The sequence below is a fragment of the Lynx rufus genome, unplaced genomic scaffold, assembly GCF_022079265.1.
Source record: "Lynx rufus isolate CCGP_SWC_20201006 ecotype Redwood Valley unplaced genomic scaffold, mLynRuf1.p SCAF_7, whole genome shotgun sequence".
In the NCBI taxonomy this organism is placed as follows: domain Eukaryota; kingdom Metazoa; phylum Chordata; class Mammalia; order Carnivora; family Felidae; genus Lynx; species Lynx rufus.
Window position 1 is genome coordinate 25,063,078 of NW_025814889.1, and position 7,541 is coordinate 25,070,618.

The following is a 7,541-nucleotide window of genomic DNA, read 5'->3' on the forward strand; positions in this document are numbered from 1 at the left end:
TGTCTTGCACATATTTGTCTGTGTGAGGATGAGAGAAGCCATCAGTTGTGTGGAAAATCTGTAAATGTTATTACAAAGGGTATTGAAATTATAGATTAGATTTATTCATTACTGGTGAAGGAACTGGGTGACGCACTAGCTTTTTATTCATTTTATTACTAACAAATTGTTGGCAAAAGGCATCAATAACGTATTTCCTTTTAAGCACCAGAGAGAGTATTGAAATAAAAGGAAGTTGTTGTTTATTTTTAAAGGTACCAAATTTCCGTTCCAGAAATATTATGACCTTCATTTGAAATAGTATTGATAATGGAGGAAATGAACTATATTTCTTGGTCAGCAGTCTGAAAAATTCATAAAACCTTGTCCCCTCTTTGACTCTTGAACCCAGAAGCAGTAGTGTGCTCACAGAATTTCCATTAGAGTTGATGAAAGATACAGGTGCGCTTTTAGAGGGAACGATAACTGGTGGCCTGTTATATAAATAACATTGTAAAAGACTGCTTTAGAGATATAAGCAGTATGTGCAGAAGACAAAAACTGAGAAAAAAGTCTGTGTTTGTCTATGTAGGTGTATATTTGTATGATTTCATTAGTTGTCTAGCTCAGAGATTACCTATTGAGAAAATAATCGTGGGGAAAATAGCTCAATACAAAGAGAAAAATGGAAAGTAAAACCTTAAAGGATTAATATATTTGGGAATCTGGTTTGCAATCCCGTGTCTGTGTGTGTGTGTGTGACTGAAAGACAGAGAGAGAAAGTAATGGCTGCTACCTCTCTTGGTAACATCTATTCAAAAACTACGCATACCTACTAAGGGTGTTTTAGGCTCGACCAGCTCTATGCCAAATATCTGTTTCTTCAATAAATGACCTAAAAAAAACCTCAATAGCTCTATCATGGCTTGCAATTGATTCTTGGCTCAAGATTTTGTTGGCTTTAGGTTTTTATTGATGAGTTGTGTGTTTTTCCTATTAACATTTCTTTTATGATTTCCATAGCAGTTTAACACCTGGAATATAGTTTTTATTTTGGAGGAAGAAAACTTATTTATTTCATTTTATTAATTTTTTTCAAGATCTTTTAACATCATGACCTTAATGATTTTCCTCATCATTTTCTTGATGACAGTTATTATTTGAATGAACTGACCATCATATGGGCTCCGCCGACCTGAAATTTTAAGTGTGTGTTTTATTTTGTTGGACCAACATTAGAACAGAGGATGAAAAAAAACGTACCATTCTGAATCCCTTAAGAAAGACCCTGGACATTTGACATGTCTGTACAAAACATAATCTATTTTGCCTGAAAGCATACGTCAGTGCTTTTTCGCTATATTTCTGTCTTGCTAGATACTGGATTTTGTATATCTCTGAAGTCAGTCTACCTCCACATGCTTTGTTGTGTCTGACATGCTGATTTGCCACAAAAGTTTAGGGGACAGATATTGCACTGGACTTCAGAAAAATGTACCTTTGGTTGGATTTTGTTGTGTCACATTATGGAATTCCCTTTTCTCTTCTACTTTCAAAAAGGTAGCCGTCCACAAAACAAATGTAACAATTCCTGCATTTACAAGACTATTCTACATACCAGAGTGTGTTGAAGATCTTGAGGGCTTGGCTGGAGTGCCCAGTGAGTGAAGAATTTTGTTATGGCAAGATAATGAGGTGTGGGCTTTTTATTATGGAGTCCCCCTGGAATGTCAGTTCCATTTGATTGTTTTTCTACTTACTAAAAACCTTAGAGTGAACTCTTAAATCTAATAAATTCTGCTAAAATAAAGTACATACTTTGTAATTCAAAATCAATTTCCTTGTTGATATCCAGAAAGTTGACGCTGATCCCAAGCCATCTTAGAAAAAGGAATAAAACAATAATCATGATTGATACTATGTAGGAGTACTGCACTTCCTTTACCTAAATTTACTTTCCAGGTTAATGTATGTTAATACACTTATAAGAATCAGCCTAGTTTGGTTATGTACCACTGTGGCAATTTCCTGCCCCGCCCACCAACACATGTGTATACACGCGTGGACACTAACTTGTGGGTGCAAGTACACACAAATTCTTATTTAGTGATGAGGTCTCACGTTATTTTGCTGGACTTCATGGTAATTGCTGTGAGGTTTCTCCATGATGATGATCACCTCCTAACTTACTGTCTTGTATGTTTTCTTCCTCAGCCACTAGTACGTAAATTCCATGGGGCTAGCGACTTCTGTTTATTTCGTACCTTGCTTTACAGTCTGTGCCCAGAGGAGTGTGTGCCACAATGCAAATGCTCAAAAAGTACTTGTGAAGTGAGAGAACTGATGGCACACTTTTAACACCAGAATGGAGGCTTATTATTACTGTTGTCAAAAAGAAAGAAGTGTTAACATCTACCTCTTTTCTACCCTCCCTCTTTTCGTAAGGTGATCTGTGAGACTGTTCTTCCTATCAGGACCAAAATGGCTAACAAGAAATGTGGTATTAATGGCTCTTCCTGGATTCTGACTCCTTTTGCCAATCCCTGCCCTGCCTCTTGAAGAAATTCTGGGCTGAAGGATTGTGTCTCAAGGCATCATCCAGGAAGTGTGAAGATGATGAGACCTACAGTAATTCCAGTGTGTGATTCAGGTCAGATGCCCTCGAGAAAATCTTGAACTTTAGAATTCTTAAAGCCTTTTTATTTTCATAGAACATCATATATTCTTTTCAATTATTTATGCAAAAGAGGAAAAGAATGCTGAGATTCTCTATTGATATTAGAAAAACAGTAAAATCATTTTAAAACTACAATTGCCAGGAATATCAGCTCTGCACAGCATCAGATAAAAATCTTTTATTGCATGGTATTTTCAAAGTATGTGTATATATATACATGTGTATACATACATATACACATATATAAATATATATATATATATACATGTGTATACATACATATACACATATATAAAACAATAACAGATATCAGTTATGAATTGAATATCAAATCAAAATAATTATAAATGCTTATATGTTCTTCATTATAAGTATAGTTGTGTTGTGATTTATTCTCTCTCTTTTTAGATACTCTCAGCTGATACTTAAAAATTTTTTTTTAATTTTTTAAATGTTTATGTACTTTTGAGAGAGAGAGAGAGAGAGAGAGAGCACGAGTGGCAGAGGAACAAAGAGAGAGATACACAGAATCTGAAGCAGACTCCAGGCTCTGAACTGTCAGCACAGAGCTCAATGAGGGGCTCAAACCCATGAGCTGTGAAATCATGACCTAAGCTAAAGTCGAACGCTCAACCAACTGAGCCACTCAGGCGCCTATTTTTTTTTTTTTTAATTTTTAAGTAACCTCTGCACCCAATGTGGGACTTGAACTCACAACCTGAGTCAACTAATCATATGCTTTACCAAGCATGGTAAAGTAAAGTGCCAGTCAAGTGCCCCTGTAGTTTTTTATATGGTGAACAAATTCTTTAACTTTAGATGGTATGACCATGTACTTTGACGAACACTAACTAACAAAGCTATACCTATATCACCCCCAAGATCTTTCTCCAAAAAGAAAAGGAAAAAAGTAGGGTGGGGGAGGCAAGAATAGAGGGTGAGAGTCATACTATTTTGCAGATTTGCAGCATAAAAGGATATTATTTACAGTGGTAACTTATTCTTTGAAATTTGAAGACAAAAATGTTGTATGGAAGAACTTTTCTGAACTTTCCAGGCAATTGGCATAGTATATACATCAGTCTCTCTTGCAATTTCCTTGGAAACCTATTTGTTAAAGCAGAGTCTTTCTGTTGTTATTTTAGAAGGTGTAAGAGCCAATCAAGGGGATTATAAGATCTTTTTTTAAACATTACATTGCTATTAATTTATGAAGAGAGAGAAAAGGGATTTCCCAGATATGTTGAAGTCCCATATTACTTCAAAGCTTACTTCAAGGAGACGAACTAGAGTGAGCCCAAACTGGAAACTTAGATAGCGAAATGAATGACATAAATAGGAAAAAGAATAGGAGGCTTCTATTTCCAGCTCCAATGAGATAATTGAGAGAAAGATGGTCTTCTTATTCTAAATGATGGGACAAAATGTGTTGAGCCACTATTTTCAGAAACTGGACAACAAATAGTGGAGAACTGTGATCTCTGGAAAAAAGCAACTATGAGGTGAACCATAGAACCATTCTGACCTTCTTCTTGGGGACATTTCCCAGACTGCAGCTCAGGAAGGAGAAACTAGGCAAAGCACAGCATTTTCTCTAAGCTGAGGAGACCAAGCCGAATTAAGGGGGAATGAGGTGGCCGGAAGATGTGAAGCTGAGTGCCAGAGAGGAGGAAACTATGGAAATAAAGTGCTTCAGAAATGTGCACAGGGCTCCCTTCAGTTTGTCTTTAAATACTCAGTCATAGATTTGGAGGAGGAACTTCCATGCAGTCAGGCAAAGCCTGTCTGGAGTCCTTTATTAAATACTTAATCACACATGCATGGGATAAAACTCCATGAGCAAAACAGAATTAGAGAAATATATGCCAAAAAGTTGCCAGAGCTCATTCAGAGCTGGGGGATGTTTAAGTTTTGACCAGCCAGACTGCAGAGTCCCCATTGACCCCTTGGGGCTTTCAGTAGGAATTCCAGAGAGTTTTGCCTTAATACTATGGCAAAATTAGCCCTGGACTAAAGACTACTCTAGACTTGCCATAACAAGGCTTAAAAACAAGTCTTGAAAGGATCAACCTGGTATATAAATTACTTCCTGTCAGATCAAAGTCCAGTACTATTTAAAGGAAGCCAAAAAATCTAGTACTCAACATATATACTCTCCCAAGGTCCGGCATCCAATAAAAAATTACTAGGCATGCAAAGAAGGAAAATATGACCCATAGCTATGGTAAAAATCAACAAATAGTAAATAGTAGCCAGAATCAATGATGGCTCTCCAGTATCATCACCTCCTGATATTCATACTCTTTAGTCTCCTTGCACATTGAGTTAGAATTAGTTGTTATGGGGGCGCCTGGGTGGCTTGGTTGGTTAAGCGTCGGACTTTGGCTCAGGTCATGATCTCACGGTCCGTGAGTTCAAGCCCCGCGTCGGGCTCTGTGCTGACAGCTCAGAGCCTGGAGCCTGTTTCAGATTCTGTGTCTCCCTCTCTCTCTGCCCCTCGCCTGTTCATGCTCTGTCTCTGTCTGTCTCAAAAATAAATAAACGTTAAAAAAATAAAAATAAAAAAAAAAGAATTAGTTGTTATGACCAGTAGGGTGCATTAGAGGTGCTCTTGTGTGACATTCTAGGCTAGGATAATTGGATCACTTGTTCTGGGAGAAGCCAGCTGCTACATCACAAGCAGCCCTGTGATGAGGCCCACATGTAGAGGAACTGAGGCCTCTCCCAAATAGACAACCCAACTTGCCAGCCACATGAGTTAGCCACCTTGAATTTCCAGTCAAGCCTTCAGATATACGTGTCCCCAGATGACTTCTGACTAAATCTCATGAGAACTGCAAGATAGTACATCTAATCAAAGCCATTCCCCAATTTTTAACCACAGAAAATATGAAAGACAATAAATGTGATTATATTTTATGCCACTAAGTTTGGGGGTAATTTGTTAGGGGATAATAGAGGACTAGAATAGACATTGGTACTGCTGGTATAACAGAACCCCAAAAATGTGGAGGTAACTTTGGGACTGAGCAAGTAGGGAAAAACTAGAACATCTTTTTAAAAAAAACTTTCATTAATATTACAAAAAATTTTTTTTAAGTTTATTTGTTTTGAGAGAGAAAGTGAGCAGGGGAGGGACAGAGAGAGAGAGGGAGGGAGAGAGAATCCCAAGCAGGTTCTGCACTGTCACCACAGAGCCCAATGTGGGGCTTTAACCCACAAACCATAAGATCATGACCTGAGCTGAAATCAAGAGTTGGACACTTAACTGACTGAGCCACCCAGGCGCCTCATAAGGTAGAACGTGTTAAGGAGACTTCTAGTGAAAGGCAAAAGGCCTTGGAATTGCTATTAACAACCCTGTGGCCCTCAAGGAGGTTGCCACAGAGGCCATAAGGTAAGTGAGAAGAATATTACTGGAGACTGGTGAAAAGAAAATCCCTGCTCTGTGGCAGCAAAAAGTTGAGAGGCACTCTTCCATGGGGTATCATGAAACCTAGAAAAGACGCTGACTGGATGATTAAACTAAGAATCTTTTTTTTTTTTTTAACTTTTTAAAATGTTTTATTTTTGAGAGAGAGAGAGTGAGTAGGAGTGGGGGAGGGACAGAGAGAGACAGGGACAGAAGATCCAAAGGAGACTCCATGCTGACAGCAGCAAGCCCATGCAGGGCTCGAGCTCACGAACTGAGAGATCATGACCTGAGCCGAAGTTGGACACTCAACTGACTAAGCCAGCTAGCCACCCCCAAAAAAGTAAATTTTAAATAGGAAACATTTCTAGGAAAACTCTGTGCCTAGATGATTTCACTGGTGAATTCTACCAAACATTTAAGTAAGACATTGTATCAACCATATGTCATATATTTCAGAAAATAGAAGAGGAATATTTTCCATCTCATTTCCTGAAGGCAGCATAACCCTAATATCAAAACCTGAGGAAGACATTACAAGAAAAGGGAATTGTAGACCGATATCCCTCATGATCATAGGAACAAATATCATTGACAAAATATGAACAAAACAAAGACAGCAACATATGAAAATAATAATATGCCATGACCAAATGTAAGTCATCTTAGGAATGCAAAATGGTGTAATATTAAAACGTCATTCAACATAAATTGCCACCTTCACAGATTAAAATAAAAAAATGATATGATAATCTTCATAGATGGACAAAAATTATTTGACAAAATTCAATACCCATTCATGGTAAAACATCTCAGCAAACTAGGACTAGAAAGGACCTTCCTCAAACTGATAGAAATAACTATGAAATTATCTCCAGGTAATCATCATATTTAATGATGAAATATTGAACATTTCCTGTAGAGTTGGGAACAAGGCAGTGAGATGTGGCCTTTAGAATGTTTTCCCACATTTTACTGGATGTTTTAAGCAGTAAGCCAAGTAAGAGATAAAGATTATATTGGAAGAAATAAAATGGCCTTTCTGTGACCTTTACATAATTGCACAGATAAAAACTACTAAACTACAAAGATCCACACAAACTAATAAATGAACCTAATGAGGTTACACATATAAGGTAGGTATACCAAAATCTATTGTATTTTTATGTAGAAGTAAAAGCAAAATGGAAAAGGAATTTAAATTTATTTACAATGCCATAAAGATAAAAATATTTGGAAGTAAATCTACCTAAATCTGTAAGATATTCCTGAGAGAAATTAAAGAAGACATAAATAAATGGAGAGATAAACCATGTTCACAGATTAGAATACTCCAAATGGCTAAGATACCTATTTTCCCCAAATTGATCTGTAGATTCACCATAACCCAATCATGAACCCAGAAGGCTTTCTGGTAAATTGACAAGTGATTCTAAAATGAGTATCTAAATGGGAAGAACCTAGAATAGCCAA